The sequence below is a fragment of the Ambystoma mexicanum genome, chromosome 9 (genome assembly GCF_040938575.1).
Source record: "Ambystoma mexicanum isolate Mex_15411 chromosome 9, UKY_AmexF1_1, whole genome shotgun sequence".
Taxonomy (NCBI): Eukaryota; Metazoa; Chordata; class Amphibia; order Caudata; family Ambystomatidae; genus Ambystoma; species Ambystoma mexicanum.
Genome location: NC_090931.1, coordinates 1,549,661,651 through 1,549,680,935, shown reverse-complemented (window position 1 = coordinate 1,549,680,935; position 19,285 = coordinate 1,549,661,651). Strand labels below are relative to the sequence as shown.

Sequence of the window (19,285 nt, the reverse complement as noted above, 5' to 3'; positions counted from 1 at the left end):
TGGAGGCTGTGGAAGGCGTTAGACGGCCATGTTGGAAGTACCAAGGAGTGCAAGCCCTGTTGTGATAAGAACCAGGAAGTCCCAAAGGTGCGCGTTCTGTGGGTCATAACAGCATGCCTCCTCCGAAAACCTGTTCCACCAGGTTTGCCCAGGTGTATGATATGATATCTTCTGAGCAATCGGGGGGTATTCAGATTAGAAATTGGTTCCCAGGTTCTTTCACTAGGAGGATATCCTTTCCACTCAACCAGGTATTGAAGTTGACCCCGTTTATACCTGGAGTCGCATATTCTGGATACTTCATATTCCAGCTGATCGTCCACAACCACGGGGTTGGGTCTGCAGGATTTCCGGGAGGATCGGATGTAGGGATTTAATAAAGAAGTGTGAAAAACTGGGCAAATTTTCTTCCAGGAGTCTGGTAGCTTGAGCCGGAATGAGACTGGGTTTATGATTTCTTTTATGGAAAAGGGGCAATAGTATCAGGGGGCCAGTTTGTTTGGTCGTAAATGTTGATGCCGTAGTTTCGAGGACAACCAGACTTGATCACCGACGGCATAAGAAGGCCCTGGTCTTCTTTTGGAATCAGCATAACGCTTAGTGTGTGTTCGGCCCTTTTCTAAATGTTCTTTGGCTTCCTTGTGTACGTTGATGAGAGTTTCAATCCAGGAGTCGACGGTTGGTACTGGTGTGGGATGTGGAAGAACAGAAGGTAGAACTGACGGGTGGAATCCTTGACTGCAATAAAAGGGGCTGGTCTTGACTGCCGAGTGATCGGAATTGTTGTAGGCGAATTCAGCCATGGGTATAAGGAGTGACCAGTCATCCTGTACCCTGGTGACGAAACAACAAAGGTATTGTTCCAGGGTCTGATTCACACGTTCCGTAGCTCCGTTAGTCTGTGGGTGATAACCTGATGAGAGAGCATGTTGAATTCCTAGAATGCGACATAGATGTTTCCAGAATTGTGAGACGTATTGAGGTCCTCGGTCTGATATGATCTTGGAAGTGAGTCCATGAAGGCGGAATATATGTTCCAGGAAAATGCCAGCGAGTTCTGAGGAAGATGGCAACTTATACAAAGGTGTGAAATGGGCCATGTGGGTGAATAAATCAATGGTGACCATGATAGTCGTTTAGCCCCTAGATGGTGGTAATTCCACTATAAAGTCCATAGCGATGAATTCCCAGGGCCTAGAAGGTAACATAGGTTGAAATAGGAGACCTGCCGGCTTCTTGTTATCGTGCTTGTTTTAATTGCAGACTGCACAGGCTTGTATGTATCGTTGAACGTCGATTTTCATTTTAGGCCACCAAAATTGTCTTTGTATTAGATGGAGGGTGTTGGTGACACCACAATGCCCAGAATGAAGAGTGTCATGACAGAGATTAATGATCCGTAGTTGCAGTCTCTGTGTGGGAATGACCAGGGCATTGTGCTTGAACACGTACCCGTCTTTAGTTCCAAGACTCCACCGATTCTTCCCCATGAATTCTTTCCAGATCTCAGAGGACTGGGTTTGCATTCGAATATCTTCCAGGAGACTGACTGCTTGGGCTACAAAGATTGTGTGGGGAAACATCTTTGGATAGGCTCGATCTTCAAGAGTTTCGTAATCAGGACGTCGAGATAAGGCGTCAGCAATTATGTTCTGTGATCCAGGGACATGATGGATGTGGAATTGGTACTGGGCAAAGAAGAAGGCCCAATGGGCTTGACGACTGTTCCTACACTCCAAAGATTGTAGAACTTGAAGATTTTGATGGTCCGTACGGACCTGGACAGGATGTCTAGCCCCCAGGAGTGGATGTCCCCATTCTGTGAAGGCTTGGTGGATGGCTAACAGCTCCTTTTCCAAGACGGAATAATGAGTCTCACTGGGAGTCACGGTTCGTGAAAGGTAAGCAATGGGGTGCTCCAATTTGTCCTCAAATTCCTGCTTTAGCACTGCTCCTATGGCGTAGTTAGAGGCATCCGTCTCCATTAGGAATGGTTGATTAATATCGGGTTGAGTTAGGATGGGGGCTTGAGTAAACTCTGTCTTTAATCGTTGGAATGCCTTGTCTTGAGCTGCGGACCAGAGAAAGGGAGTATCTTTCTTCAAGAGAGCAATGATCGGTTGAACAATCTCAGAAAAGGACAGTATGAACTTCCGGTAAAAATTGGCAAGCCCCAGGAAGGATTGAATCTGTTTCACAGAAGTGGGAACCGGCCAAGACAGTATGGCCTTTACCTTTGAATTGTCCATTCCGATTCCTTCTGGACTAAGGACAAATCCTAGGTAATGAACAGAAGTGACATGAAACAGGTATTTCTCGGGTTTAGCTAGGAGTTTGTGTTCACGTAAGCGTTGTAAGACTGCCTTTACATGTTCTTCATGCTTTAGAAGGTCCTTGGAGTAAATCAAGATATCATCCAGGTAGACGATGACGAAGAGGAACAGCATGTCAGAGAACACCCTATCCATGAAATGTTGAAAGACCGCGGGAGCATTAGCAAGTCCGAAGGGCATGACCAAATATTCAAAGTGACCAAAGGGTGTTCTAAAGGATGTTTTCCAGTCGTCTCCTTCCCTGATACGGATAAGATGATAGGCACCCCTGAGATCCAGTTGTGTGAAGATTACAGCTCCTCTCACCGCTTCTAGGATATCAGAGATTAAGGGCAAGGGGTAGCGGTACATTGATTTAATCCACGATAATCAATACAAGGGGCCTCATTACACGGAAGGCGGTGAGCCATGGCGCTATTAGCGCCATGGCTCATGCCGGTAAAATACCGGCACCGCCTTGGCGGAAAGGGGATTTACCGCCCCATTCCAAGGTTGGAGGGGCGGTAGATCCCCCTTCCGGCATTGCCCTTCCCCATTCCCATTTCTGCCCCATAGGGCTCTATGGGAATGGGGAAGGCGCTAATTACGGCACCGCAATTTTGCGGTGCCGTAATTAGCTCCGAGGTCCCTTAGCGGGTTGGATTTTAACGCCTGCAAAAAGCAGGCGTTAAATCCCCCAACCCGCAAAGGGACCTCGTAGTAAGGCGGTAGGGATTTACCGGTACCGGTATTTTACCGGTACCGGTAAATCCCTAACGCCATCCGTGTAATGAGGCCCAAGGTCTAAGTTCTTTAGTGTCTTTCTTGGGAACAAAAAACAACGAAGCTCCAGCTGGGGATTTAGATGGTTTTATGGTGCCATTTTCAAGGTTGGTATCCAAGTATTCTAGGAGGGCCCTTTTTTCTGGTTCGGATAGACTGAACATCCTTCCAAAGGGAATCACTGCTGACGGTTCAGTATCTATAGCACAGTCTTCAGGTCTGTGAGGGGGTAGGACCTGGACTATAGCAGTTGAAAACACATCAGCATATCCCTGATAGGATTTAGGGACCTGTATGATATTGGAAACCACAAGTGGGCTTTGCTGGTCTATTGGTGGGTTTTCAGAAGATGTCAAGGAAGAATCCAGGAATAGACAGCGAGACATGCAAAACTCAGAGCCAAGAAACAAGAATCCTGCTGCCCAGTTGATATAAGGATTATGTTTCTGTAACCAGGGCATGCCCAGAAGCATGGGGTAATGAGCCAATTTAATTATGTCAAATTTGATCACCTCTTGGTGATGGTTTATCGAGAGTTGGATCTCTTTAGTCTGCAAGCTTATAGGTCCTGAAGTGAGGGGTCTTCCGTCGATCGCCTCCACTGGTTGCATGATGCTTCGTGTTTCGTATGGAATGTGATGGCTAAAGACCCAATCTTGATCAATGAATATTCCTATAGCCCCGCAATCCACCAAGGCCAAAATGGGGTAGGTCTCATTCTTGGATGGCGATAGGAAGGCCTGTAGAATCACTAGGTTGTTCTGTCCAGGAGAGTTCAAGGATGGAATAGATGTGGAGCAAACATCTCTCTCCCGAAGCCTTGCTCCATCTAGGATCTCTCTAGCACTCTCTAACCAGGTGTTTATCCGAGGTACAATACATACATAACCCTGTATGAATCATTCTCATCCTCTCTTGCGGCGATATGGGTCCACGGAAGGCTCCTATTTGCATGGGTTCTGGATAGTTGACAGAGCCTGGGGTAGTGTCAGGTTTTGATGCACTCTCAAAGGACACCTTTGGGAATGGCACCTTGGATTTTTTCTTCTCTGCCTTCCTTTCCTGGATACCAAAGTCTATCTGCATGGCAAGGTTCATAAGGGCCTGGAATGAACTTGGACGAGCCACTCTGGCTAATTCATCTTTGATCTCCTCATTTAGCCCTCTTCTAAAAAGAGTAAAACTTGCTTCTGAAGACCAGTCCGCTTCCTTAGTCAATTGTTTGAATCGAGTTACATACGTAAGCATGTCCTGGGATCCTTGCTGAAAGTCTAATAGACGTTCCTGGGCGCTATAGACCTGCTCTGGGCAGTCAAACATGGTCTTAAGGACCTGTGAAAAACCATCATAGTCATCCAGGAGGGCATCTCCAGAATTCCCCCTTTCTCACCTGAGATCGATCCTTGCAGGATTTCTTGGGAGGAGTCTTCTTATGCACGGATCGGGTTTTGTACAAGCCCGCGCGAGCCTCTTCTGGATCCAGCGTGCGTTCAGAGTTCCGGGATACTCGGATGCTCCGGGAGGTCCAGGAAACGAGGAAGTGTGCACGAAGACGGCACACGAATCCGGGAACAGGGTAGAAGGAAGAGTGATAAGGGGAATGGAATTAGAAGGTCTGGGAACCAGGAAAAGGATAACAGTTCAGTGAACTACAGAGCACACGTCTATTCACTACCAGCGATAGCATTGAGATGCGCGGGGCTGCGGTCTATTTGTATAATATGCTACGTCCGACGTGGAGGCTGTGGAAGGCGTTCCACGTTAGACGGCCATGTTGGAAGTACCAAGGAGTGCAAGCCCCGTTGTGATAAGGACCAGGAAGTCCAAAAGGGGTGCATTCTGTGGGTCATGACAGCCGGTTTTTCTGGCTCGGTTACCGCCAGACTCGTATTACCATTCCGCCTCTGTGATTCCCGGAATTACCGGGGCATTACAACCCCGGTGACCTGGGAATTCCGGAGGCAGAATTCGGTAAATCCCCATTCCCATTGAGTCCCATAGGACTCAATGGGAATGGGGAAGTGGAAACACAGGCACCATCTCATGATGGTGCTGGTGTTTCCACGTCCGCCTGCAGGCGGGCGGTGTTAAACCCGCCAGCAGGACTCGAGATCGGGCGGTCCAGAAATAACAGTGGCAGCGGGTTTACTGCCACTGTTATTTCCGGACCGCCCGACCCGTAATGAGGCCCATTGAGTTAGAGGACAGAAATAGAAGAGACAATCTCAGTTTTTATGAAATACCAGAAAAAATTGAAGGTAATGACCCCATCAGCTTTCTTATTAACTGGATCCATCAACCTTAGGTATTACCTTCTCTCCTCCTCTGAAATTGCAACGTGCCCATAGAATCAAACCCTGATATTCCAACAAGAATTCTACTCCTAGACCTTTCATTGTATGCTTTCTTCGGCACCAACAAGCTCAGCAAGTTCTACTCGCCAAAAAATCTTCCATTCTTTTCCAGAATAATAGAATCTACATATCTCCTGACTGCTCCAAATCTACGCAGACCAAAAGGAAAAACTTCTTAGACATGAGACGTCTATTGAAATCTCTAAATATTAGGTACGGTCTACTTGAACCAGCCAGAATGTTAATTACTATTCCAGACGGTCCTACTAAAGAGTTTACCGACCCTAATCATCTACAGAACTTTCTTCAAGCCTTACAGATGACGCCGATGAATACTACCATGGATCCAACATCTTGCTTGCACAAATCTGAGCCTCTCCCTCAATCATCACCTTTTAAGTCTCCCAAGACACAAGATTCAAAATTCCAATTCAAATGCAGCAGATCAACTTGCAGATCAACTTCCGCTCGACCACTGGATTCCTCCTCCACACCATCTCACTTAAGGGAGAAGTCAAGATCCTCTATTGAATCAGCAGATCCCACTCTCACCACTCTGCAAACTGATTCACATGGATTGTAGCCAATTATGCTTCATTAATACTTTCACTAAAATAAGCTTAACTAATTCTGTTACTTTTATTAAGAGCCTTCTTATGCGCTAATTATTCACTTTTCTTCCTACTACATTGGCTTTTCTTGATCTCTGTTATAGCTCTTTCTCTTTCGGTCTATGGTTACTCAATCTCTGTTCTCTGGTTCTCCCATGTTTTGGATACTTCGACTACTCTCTTTTATAACTATTTTTACTTATCTTATTCTTCTCATTTTTACTTATTTTCTCAGTCATTACATTCTTCTTGTTTCTTTTTATTATTATTGTCTCCTCTTCCCTTTGTGTTGTCCCTGGATGTTTAATGTTAATGATTTTGTGAGTATGATTTATCTTGCAATGGTTCTAATACTCTTAATTAACAATGTTTCAAAGTGCCTAGAAATGATATGTTACGTATTATATTCTATTTCAACCATCAATCCCTCTTCACTTACAAATGTCAATTACATTTTTAACCTGGAAAGTTAAAGGTTTGGGCCATCCCATTAAGCGAAGTAAAGTTTTATCCCTACTTAGTAAACAGAAACCTGATATAATTTGCCTTCTGGAAACCCATTTAAGTTCTGATATTGAAAATCTTAAAGTTCAAGCCCCTTGGATTGGTTACTCCATATACTCGAATGAACTTAATGAGAAAGGTGGTGTTTCTATTTTAGTTAATAAACGTTTACATTTCTCACCAATTAATGAAGATAAAGATCCTGAAGGTCGATGGATCATAATTGATGCCAACATCAACAATTTGCCTGTTACTATTGTTAATATATATGGCCCCAATGCACCCAACCCTCTTTTTTGGTCTAACTTTATTACTAAGCTCTCTTAGAAAAACATAGACAAACTTATATTATGTGGAGATATGAATCAGATTCATGATTTTGTCCTAGATAGAAAATCAACGTCCAATTTCGTTAATTCTAAATCACATAAGAGTTTCCTCAATTTGTTACATAACCTAAATGTAATCGACTCCTGGCGATTTTGTCATCCCGATACCATAGATTATACTTTCTACTCCCCCCTCACCAATCTTTCTCCAGATTAGATTACATATTTGTTAACTCCTCACTATCCCCCACCATTTTGCACTCTGACATTGGCCCTATTACCATTTCAGATCATGCCCCCGTTACCACCACACTAGAATGGATAAATATGAATAAACTTTCTCCTAGATGGAAATTTAACTCCTACCTACTTAAAGACAAAACTTTCATTTATTAAACAAACTCCTTTATTAATGAATTCTGTCTCAATAACCACCATGATCACACTTCCTTTAATAACTATTGGGATACATGTAAAGCACCCCTTTGTGGCTTTATAATACAATTTGTTGCAACCAAAAAACATCATTACGAATGTACCCATAATAATCTTTTGTCAACAATTAGACAATTAAAATAATCCTATTATGCTAATCACAATCCTGACACTTTGAAAGCTACTATGGCTAAATGTATAGAATTCAATAAAATGTGCACTGATAGAACTGCTAACATGCTTTTGAAATACAAGACTAAATTACATTGTGGTTCCAACAAAGCGGGCAAGATGTTAGCTTCCTACTTAAAAAAATTAAAAGAAAAGTCCAACATTACTCATATCCTTTCTTCCAATGGTACCAGATTAACAAAATCTAAAGAAATGAATGACGCCTTCCTTGAATTCTATTCCAATCGCTATAAGTCAGACTCCTCTATCAACAATTCAGAAATTCATTCCTTTCTTTAAGCTAATAAGAAAATTACGTCTCTTGATGCTCCTATTTCTCTTACAGAAATCAAGCAGGCTATACTAGATCTTAAACCAAACAAAGCTCCTGGTCCCAATGGTTATCCCATAGAATTTTATAAAAGTTTTATAGACTCAGTTGCCCCAATATTATTTGATTTATATACGCATTTCGCTCAAATAGGGCAAAGTCCAGGTTCTTTTGGAGAAGCCATATTAATTATTTTTCCATAACCAGATAAAGATCCCTCCCTAGTTAAAAATGATAGACCTATTTCCCTCATCAATTCTGATTCAAAATATTTTTGCTAAGATTCTTGCTAAACATCTTGAAGTACTTCCTCCTAAGCTTATACACCCAGATCAAACTGGTTTCATTAAAAATCAGTACTCCTCTTCTAACTCTAGACTTCTTTTTAATATTCTTTCTCATTCTCAAAAATCTCAAGACCCTTTAGCCCTTCTTGCTCTTGATGCTGAGAAAGCATTTGATCGAGTTTCCTGGCCATTCTTATTCCAGTCCCTATCTTGGCATGATCTCTCTCCCAAATTCATAAATTTAGTCAGAACCCTTTACTCTTCCCCCACTACCCGCATCCTTATCAATAATAGTCTCACTTCTTCTTTTGTAATCGAAAGAGGAACTCGTCAAGGATGCCCTCTTCCCCTCTTTTATTCAACCATGCTCTTGAACCTTTACTTCAAAACATTCGAAGGAATACAAACATTAAAAGCATTAATGGTATAGAAAATACATTATCTGCCTATGCCGATGATATTCTACTTTATTTATCTAATCCCGCATCTTCTATTCCTCATGTTGTATCTACTTTAAATAACTTCTCTGCAGTTTCTGGGTATAAACTAAATTATGATAAATCTGAAATGATGCCTCTTACTAACTCTTGCTATCTTACTAATGCTCCTTTATTAGACCTCTCTTGGCAACCTTCTCAAATCACTTATTTAGGTCTCTATATTACTAAGTACATCTTTTCTACTATTAATTTGAATACTTTTCTCCTACTCGGAAAAATTACTGAAATGACTACAAAATGGTCCCCTCCTTTCTTGTCATGGTGGGGCTGCCTTGATAGATTAAAATGATGGTTAGCCCCATCGTCCTTTATTCTTTGTCAATGATCCACATTTCTATCCATGGCTCTTTTTATAAAAAAATAAATTCCCTTCTTATCAAATTCTTGTGGAATAATAAAATACCACATATTGGTATTAATAAATGGAGGCTCCCCAAAAATTCAGGCGGTGTAAATTTTCCTAATTTTCAACTATATCATAAAGCCTTTGTTCTAAAACAGCTGAGTATCTTCACACAATTTGAAACCCTCCCTGTAAATACACCTCATTGGGTCCGTATTAATGCCAGTATTATTGCTCCACTTTCTTTATCTCACTTTTTAATAACTTCTTCCTGGCCCAATATTACCTCTTTCCCATCATTTCATTTTTTCAAACCCTTCTGGAATAAACTCCCTCCAAGCTCTTTCACTAAAATTAACAATAATGATCTTCTCCTCTGGTTCAACAAACAAAATCCCACCAAATCTAACATCACCACTATTCATAGATGGTATTGAGCTGGTATTAAATTTGTTAAACAATTATACCATAACTCTGAACCAATTCCCTTCTCACAATTAAGTTCACAATTCCAATTACCTTCTTCAGATCTTACATTTTATACTTCACTAATTAATTCTATTACTAAACTCAAGTCGACTGTTTTTCAGAAAGTTACCACCCCATATCTTAATTTTTAAAATTAGGAACCCAGTTACTAATGTCTCCAAATGCTATGCTTTCCTGAGAGATTCTCCTTCTTCTAACCCCCTACAACCTACTCCTGACCATTGGAAAAAAAATTGGAATTTATGTCACTCAATTTCTATTGCTGCCAATGTTACCCAAACCTATTTTTTTAGCTTTCATCGTGCTCTCCTCACTCCAACCCGCATTGCCAAAGTCACCGACAATGCAACTGATCATTGCTGGTCTTGTGCGCCACCCAATGCTGATAATCTTTCGTTGTAAATATGTACATGCCTTTTGGACTTTGATTTGGTCTCAATTACAAACAATTTTTCATTTATCAGAACCCTTAACACTTGCCAACCTAATGATTGAAACTATTGTTAATCCTGACATCAGTTGTATTGAATCTCCCCCTCTATTTAATTTGTTCATTAATATTTCTTTTAAGAATATTTCTTTTAAATGGAAAAATACAGCCAATTTATCCTATAATGTTTGGTGGAACTCCATTTGCTCCATCCACCGGATCGAAAAATGCAATGCCTCTTCTTTTGATGTTATGCACACATTTAACAAAATAATTGAATTTATTTAATCAATGGGCCTGATTCCGAGATTGGAGGTCGTCATGGCGCTATTTGCGATATGATTGCATCCAATAACGGGTCCGGCAACGGTATGGTTAAATGGGGACTTACCGGTGTAGTCCGACCTTTGCGGGACCGGTAAGTCCCAGTTGAAAAAGCCATTCCCCATTCCCATTTGAGCCCCCATAGGGCTCAATGGCAATGGGGAAGGCGCTAATAACAGTACCGCAAATTGCAGTACCGTTATTAGTTCTGAAGTCCCTTAACGGGTCCCGTCCATAACGCCTGGTCAGACCAGGCGTTAAAGGAGGGACCCGCTAAGGGACCTCGTAGTAGGGCGGTAAGGGATTACCGGCACCGGTCTCCTTACCGGTGCCCGGTATCCCTTACCGCCCCACTCGGAATGAGGCCCAATATCTTAATTCTCTAAATTAGTATTTAATTGCATATTGATATTTTATCGTTATTTTCTCTCATTCCCTCATGTGTCCTGTCATGTCCTTATGTCTTTGATTTTCCCCTGTATTCGGCTCCCCTTTACACAATTCCAATATGATTATTGATTTATTACTTGGTTTTGACATGTTCTTTGAATATTTGATGTACTTTTCTCAGTTCACCGATTTGTTGTACATGTGTTCTTATTCTTAAATTAAATTTTTTTTTTAATGTAAATCTGCTGATCAGATACGTCTATTATAAAACTATTTTGCTCATTTTATTTCTGAATATTTCCATCAAAGATAAAAATGCAAATAACATCTAAAGTCATTAATCACAATAAAATTACAAGTAAGATTGAATTAAAAATGGAATAATATCCCAACAGTGCCTATGTTGTATTTGGTGGTGTAAAAGTCAGAATTATGTCTTCCATTTGAAGTAAATAAAGTGAGTGTGCATGCTCATTGAAAGACATTTGCTGTGGCAATGCGCATGTGCTTATGATCCGCGTTTTACTGCTGCGCATGCACAGTCTTGGCATTTTGTCAGCGTGTGCGTAGGTTGGCCTATGGGCCGGGATTCCAGGCCACTATCTACGAGAGGTTCTGGTGCGTCACGTGTCTTCCTACAGCCAATCAGAGGCTGCGCCGGAGGTGACTGAGGGACACGCCTTTATTATCCTCAAGCGCTTCTCGTAACCTGTGAGGTGTAGCAGGGCTTCCCTAAAGAGCAGCCGTCCCCCCATGCTCTGAAAGGGTGGCTCTAGAGACCCCGGTCACCAGCCAGCCTTTCCGGGGTGTAGGGATTCCCTAAAGAGCAGCCCCCCCATGCTCTGAAAGCGTGGCTCTAGAGACCCCCTGTCACCAGCCAGCCTTTCCGGAGTGTGGGGGTTCCCTGAAGAGCAGCCGCCCCCCCCATGCTCTGAAGGGGTGGCTCTAGAGACCCCCGGTCACCAGCCAGCCTTTCCGGGGTGTAGGGATTCCCTAAAGAGCAGCCCCCCCATGCTCTGAAAGGGTGGGTCTAGAGACCCCCGGCCACCAGCCAGCCTTTCCAGGGCGTGGTGGTTCCCTGAAGAGCAGCCCCCCCATGCTCTGAAAGGGTGGGTCTAGAGACCCCCGGTCACCAGCCAGCCTTTCCAGGGCGTGGTGGTTCCCTGAAGAGCAGCCCCCCCACCCCCATGCTCAGAAAGGGTGGCTCTAGAGACCCCCAGTCACCAGCCAGCCTTTCCAGGGCATGGTGGTTCCCTGAAAAGCAGCCCCCCGTCCCCATGCTCAGAAAGGGTGGCTCTAGAGACCCCCGGTCACCAGCCAGCCATTCCAGGGAGTGGTGGTTCCCTGAAGAGCAGCTGCCCCCCCCTGCTCTGAAAGGGTGGCTCTAGAGACCCCCTGTCACCAGTCAGCCATTCCAGGGAGTGGTGGTTCCCTGAAGAGCAGCTGCCCCCCCTGCTCTGAAAGGGTGACTCTAGAGACCCCCTGTCACCAGTCAGCCATTCCAGGGAGTGGTGGTTCCCTGAAGAGCAGCTGCCCCCCCCCCCCCCGCTCTGAAAGGGTGGCTCTAGAGACCCCCGGTTACTAGCCAGCCTTTCTGGTGTGTGGGGGTTCCATAAAGAGCAGCCACCCCCCCCATGCTCTGAGAGGGTGGCACTAGAGACCCCGGTCACCAGCCAGCCATTCCAGGGAGTGGTGGTTCCCTGAAGAGCAGCTGCCCCCCCCCCACCTGCTCTGAAAGGGTGGCTCTAGAGACCCCCTGTCACCAGTCAGCCATTCCAGGGAGTGGTGGTTCCCTGAAGAGCAGCTGCCCCCCCTGCTCTGAAAGGGTGGCTCTAGAGACCCCCTGTCACCAGTCAGCCATTCCGGGGAGTGGTGGTTCCCTGAAGAGCAGCTGCCCCCCCGCTCTGAAAGGGTGGCTCTAGAGACCCCCGGTTACTAGCCAGCCTTTCTGGTGTGTGGGGGTTCCATAAAGAGCAGCCACCCCCCCATGCTCTGAGAGGGTGGCACTAGAGACCCCGGTCACTAGCCAGCCTCTACAGGGTATGGGGGTTCCCTGAAGAGCAGCCCCCCCCTGCTCTGAAAGGGTAGCTCTAGAGACCCCCGTGCTGTGTTCTGGAGCCAGGTCACAGGGTCCAGGCATACCTTTGCTGGGGGTGTTATGTAATATTTGGTATCCCATACGGATCCAGTATCCCCTGCTCATCGCTGATTGTCTGCATTAGGCCATAGCACCTGCCCCTCTTCCGAACTGTCAGACAAAAGCAGAAGAGCACCGGACTGCCGCCGTTGTTGTAATTAGAAAAGATAAAACGGCATTTATTCGGAGAGAAAGATTTGCTTTAAAACGCGAGGCTGCCTTTGAGGAAGCCGTTGATGTAAAGCTTTCTCTCAGAATAATCTATACCCATTGCGTCCTTTAGTTTCTAGTTTACCATCCTATTTGAAGGACACTAAAGATTTTCTTCAGAAGACAGATGAACTGTCTTGGGAATCTGATTATTTGATGGCAACTCCAGATGTCTCTACACGTTGATAGACCACACATTCGGAAAGAAATTGTGTGAATATTATCTGAACACAATGTCTTCATTATCTAAGCCACACTGTTTGGTCCTGCATGGCTTGATCCGCAGGAGCTGCTGAACCTCGCAGACCCACAAAGGCTTTTGGGTAACAACTGTATATGCCACCGCTGAAATCGGAAACTCGTCTGAGGGTAAGGGGAAGTGAACAAAATAACATACAACAGATTTCTGCCTTTCACTTTCGTGAAGATCAGCAGAGGGTGAGAAAACAGAACATTCAGAGATTATTTCTATTTCTATGTACTTCCCACCAGGACCCAAGGAACAACGATCACCTGGGTTCCTAATCGAAGAGCTGGGAGAAAGTTAGGATTTCTTGAAGGATATTGAATGTTTACACTGCAGAATAATTTCCAGGAATGTAGCACCCGCCTGCTGTTTATTCTCTGCATTCCTCTTGTTAATCTAAGGAGCTTAACCCTTATTACTAAATCTAATACCTATTTACTTGCTAAACCGAGTGATATCCTATATCGTAATGCCTAACCTAACAATGCTGCTTGAGATCTGTTCTCTTGGAAGTTGCTGTCCTTTCCTGTGCTGAAGGGAATGCAAGATGTGGAGAGCGATATTGCTCGCTTTAGATGCATTTCACTTCACTGTAGGGAGGAGTATGCATTAACACTTCAACTCAGGGCTCAGTCATTTATGGGACTGCGCATGCGCGCCACTTCTCTGTCTCTTGAGACGGACCTCACCTCCAGGCAGAACTCTGAGCTTTCTTCGGAAAGGGAGACACTAATCTCCCTGCCTTTGCGCGCGAATCCTGTCATCGTGGACGCGGGTCTGGAGCGAGTGCACGCGCAGGAAGGCCTGACTGAGAGACAACCTTCCTCACATAGTCAGAGGAGTTACAGGACTTGCCAAGAGTCACCTGGCAATGCTAGGGAAGTGACTGCCCTGGGACCCTCACAGGAAGTGGCGGGAACATCTAGAAAGCAGGCAGAGCTGGCTGGCCTGCCCAAGGAGGTGAAGGGGGTGAAAAGGAGGCACTGGCAACTGCAAAGCGAAGGAGATTGGAACATCAAGAGCCAATCAGGCAGTAGTAAGAAGAGAGGCATAGCAGGCAGTGGATGTGGTGGACAAGAAGACGAGATAGTGCCACAGCCAAACGGTTCCAGAGAGCCGTGCCCACACTAGGCACACTAGGCATGGAGAGAGACAATAATGAGCCATGGAGGAAATGGTAGGACCAGAGAGGTGCGGTGAGAAGAAGCAGGGAAGACCGTGGACGAGACAGGTCTCAAGGGGTACCTCGCCACCTCTACCTGCTGGCTACTCCCCACTGACCCAAATCCATGGCAAGAGAAAACATATGCTTTGCTTGAACAGTGGTCTCCTTTTCAACCAATACCTGGCAACTCTCGCCCACTGCATTGCCATTTTCTGCTAAAATGTCCAGTGCTACGCTGACGACACTCAACTCATTTGCAGGCTGCCCTCGGCCACCTCCTCTCCCTCTCTCATCTCTGATTGCCTAACTGCCATTCAAGATTGGTGTGCCGCCAATGATCTTTGTCTGAATGCCAGCAAGACTGAGATCCTCCTCATCGGCACACCTTCACCATCCTTTCCCCTCACTCTGACCGGCTTCCCTTGGCCCTCCTCCTACCCCCACCTGCGAGGCTAAGAACCTCAGGGTCATCTTTGACTCCACCCTTTCCTTCTCTGCCCACATCTCTGCGGTCTCTAAAAAGTCAAATTTCCTACTGCACTTCCTCAGAGGTAATATGCCTTTCCTCTCCCTCCCACAGAAGCTCATGGTATCCCAAGCTCTGGTTCTCTCTAGGTTGGACTATTGTAACAGCCTCTTTCTAAATCTACCTGCCTCTACTCTCCGCCCTCTGCAACTAATCCAGAACAGGACTGCGAGACTTGTCCTTGGCCTCAAGCCCTGGGATCGTATATCTCCAGCTCTGATATCTCTCCACTGGCTCCCAGTGGATGCAAGGATTAAATTCAAAACCCTCTGCACTGTCCACAAGACTTTCTGGGGCCTGGGTCCAAAATACCTTCAGCTATCCCTCCGCAAATACCTCCCCTCTCGAGTTCTTTGCTCCTCTACCTCTAACTCCCTCAGGGTCAGTCGTTTTTCAAAGAAACAAGCTGGGGTAGATCTCTGTCTTCGGCTGGGGCCTCCATCTGGAACAGCCTCCCTGCCACTCTTAAACTTGAGGAGAACCATCTCCGGTTCTGGAAGCACCTCAAGACCGTCCTCTTTTCTTCTGCCTTCGCTCCCCCTCTACCCTGCTGATCTGTTCTCTCTTGGTACTGTGCACCTGGCCACACTCTGTCCTCCGGGCCCAGGTACCTGCACACCCTGCCACCCTCCCGCACTGCCTACCCCTTGCACTGGGGTCTGTATCTGTACCCTTAGAGCCCCCCCTTTTTCTTCCTGCACTTATCAGACCTGCCCTGTCTGCTGCTTTAAACCTAGCACTTGCAAATTTCTGGCTGCACTACCACTGTTTATTGCCTTTATTATTTATTTATTGTTATTTATCTGTTTCTCCTCTGCTTCGCACTTTCCACTTCTCCCCCCTTCCATGCACTCCCCCCCTCTCCCATGCACTTGCACGTTCTCAATGTCACTGGGACTAGTAAGATCGCTGTTTTGTTCTCCCCTGTTCCCCTCCCTTGCCTTGTCGCACTCTGAAACACTTGTGTACGAGCGCGATAGAAATAAAATATCAATATCAATTCACTAGCATGACACTTCTAGAATTCATCCAGCTACATTTGCGAATGGGTTTCTGGTCCATGGGTGTAACTGGGAATGATACATTCTTACTGGTCCCTTGTCTCTCGACAGAGCATTCACTTGCAGAAGACACAAAGTTGCAATTTGATCGAGACTTAAAATGACATGCACATTACGGGGTGGAAAAGAGATTACTAAGAGTTCTTCCAGCAATCAGCTCACACGGTGGATGGGAACATCCAAAGTCAAGGAAGAAAGACGTTGTAGAATCAAGAGAGGGGGTGTTGATAGCAGGAGATCATACCCAGGAGGACACGGTATCCCGCGGCCAGCCACAATAAGAAGGTCCAGCACACTAGGCTAACCCTAGGCAGGATACGAATATGTGCGGGAGGAATAAGAGTGGGCTAGGGAGAACACGATAAGATCAGCGAGGCATGAGTAGAAGAATCAGAAAATACCCTGGAGAAGATAGATCTTAAAGGATACCTCTCCATCTCCCCAGTCAGGTCTGAATACTAAAGTTAGCCATGGGTACGAGAATCCAGGGAGCCCACAGCTTGTCCAAAATCTCAAAAAGGGTTTGGCAAATACTCCCAAGAGTTCAGGGTGACTGTGCAGCACCTTGTAGGATCTACCAGAGGCAGAGAGGCCTGGTTAAAATGGAGGATTAGAACCAGACTGACAGATTTTGATTTGGGAAGATCCCATTTCATTGTAAAATATGCCCAACCTGTAAATAATTCCCATGATAAACATTTCAACATATGAGCCTCATTATAAGTGGGGATGCACATATTTGCACTGTCCAACTGTGGCTTTGAGCTGGTGCATAAAGCAGGCGGACCCCATAGGGAATTCCAGCATTTCCACCATCATGAAAATCTACGCCGGCGCAGATGCTGGAGCATTTGTGTGGCGGAGAGGAAGGGAGCGGCACAAACCCAAGTTGTGTTCTGCCCACCTCTCTGCCATACAAATGGTTGAAAATGAGCTGCGGCATGAAAGCAAGGCATGAAAGCCTCACTCAAGGCTTTTATGCCTTGCATTCACGTTATGGCGCTATGGAAAATTAGCCCCCGAGTGTCATTGGCTCACTTATGGAAGCTGGTATTGTGGGATCCTATGACAATCCCAATACCTGCATCAAGGACACCACATGGTCCCAAAACATTCAAAAAGCACTATCAGACAAGATTGAGCTCCTACAAAAAAAATTGAAACGAAAAAAGCCATCCTAACTCAAAACCATCTTGCTCACTCAACAGTGACCCCACCCCTTCCCCAACTTATTCAAATTCTCCCCACACAGTATCAAGGAAGTAGAAAAAATAATACTAAGCCTCAAACCATCTAGATGCATGGATGACATCTGCCCTGCTCCCATCATAAAAGAAACAGCGAAGGAGATTGCCCCATTGATTTACCTCGCTGATCAACGCCTCCTTCAAGGCCAATGAAATCCCTACCAACTTGAAGGATCATGCCTCTCCTTAAGAAACCATCCCTCGATCCCAACAACCCCTCCAACTATAGACCAATCACCACGGTACCCTTCCTCTTGAAGATCATCGACAGAGCAACCTACCTACAAATCCAACACCACTTGGAAAGCAACTATTTACTAGGGTTACGACAATCCGGATTCCGACCTAGACACGGCACAGAAACTGCCCTGATAGATCTAGTAACCCAAATTTAGAACATCAAGGACTCAGGCAACCTTGCCCTCCTTCTCTTACTAGACCTATCAGCGGCATTTGACCTAGTCGACCACAAAATTCTCTGCAAACATCTCTCCACCGCAGCCCACTTCTCTAATGACACCATCACTTGGATCCAATCATTCCTGAACAATAGAACAACCAGAGTATTTTCACCATGGGCCTCTGCTCTTCCCTCGACTGTCACATGTGGGGTCCACAAGGCTCATGCGTCTCCCCCACACTCTACAATATCTTCACCAAACCTCTATTTGACAAACTTGACCAACTAGGCATATCCTACACTAATTACGCTGACGACACACAAATTCTCATACACATCACAGGCAACCACGACTCTGACTCTCAACGACATCTACCTGATCATCCAAGCCTGGATGGCAGAACACGGTCTATGCCTCAACGACGACAAGACTGAATGCCTCCTAGTGGGCACTCAGGCTAGACTCAACAAATTGGACAACAAATTCAACACCTTTAATATTGACGGCAATGACATCAAAGTATTTAAAGACGTCAAAACATTAGGTATGTACATTGATGCCACCCTCTCGCTAGGTAAACAAATCAACACCACAGCATCCACCACTGCCTACACGTGTAAGCTTATCAATGCCTGCAGACCATTCTTGATGACAGAAAATTGCATCACCCCGGCCAGAGAACTGGTACTTACCTAGTTGGACTATTGCAATGCGCTATATCTAGGCACCAGCCAACACAATCTGCACAAACTACAAATCTTTCAAAATAATGCGCTCAGAGCAGCCACCAATTCCCCCAGAAAAATGCACATCTCAGACGCAATGTCCACTGGTTATCTATCAACCAAAGAATTAAATTCAAGACTCCGTCCCCAGTACACAAATGCATACACAACCAAGCATCTAAATGCCTCTCGGACAAATTCAAACTCAACACTTCTGCTAGACAAACTAGATCTTCCCACTCCAACCTCCTCACCGTACCTAGGTACAAACTGGAAAAAGCAGGAGGCAGAAGTGTCCCAGTCCTTGCAGCCAAAACTTGGAACACACTACCGCCCAACATCAGGCTAGAACCTTCCATTCTTAAATTCCGCAATGGAGCCAAAACATGGCTCACTCAGAATGAAAACGAATCCATAAGAGCTAAACTCGTCCTAAATACTCTCCTTCCCGATCATGTGATCTTTGTACAGACGACTGTGTTCCATGCTATGTAAAAGTTAATTATGTAAAAATGTGGTATATACTGTACCTCTGCTCATCTACCATGCGTGTAATCCTGATGCTCCATGACTGTAACTGTATATATGTATATCTGTATCTGTGCCCAAGAAATGTGTCCAGTTGCCTCAGGGCTCGGTGCGCAATATAAATAAAATACAATACAATACAATAACATGGGTTTAAAGGGCATGGAGGATTGAATGTTATGTTACTTAATATTTGTATAGCGCCTCCTACCGTTCATTATGGCTTTGAAGCGCTGCCGCAGACCGAAGTCTAAACAGGCATGAGAGAGGGAAAATTGTATGCAAATAGTAACCCAGAAGGCAACTGTCTACAGTTTATGGCTCTGCTATAATGTACATGCAGAGCACGTGCACAACAAATGAAATGCAGTCACATGCAGATCTAGTCAAATATGTTGGCGATGCAGTCAATGCATGTTCACTTATCAGGTCATATACATGGCAC

The 19,285-nt window shown here is 45.1% G+C and overlaps 1 pseudogene; it reads right to left on the bottom strand.

The window, feature by feature from the left end:
* LOC138487583 (zinc finger protein 850-like) overlaps nucleotides 1-19,285 on the bottom strand; it is a 673,452-nt pseudogene that overhangs the window by 65,287 nt on the left and 588,880 nt on the right.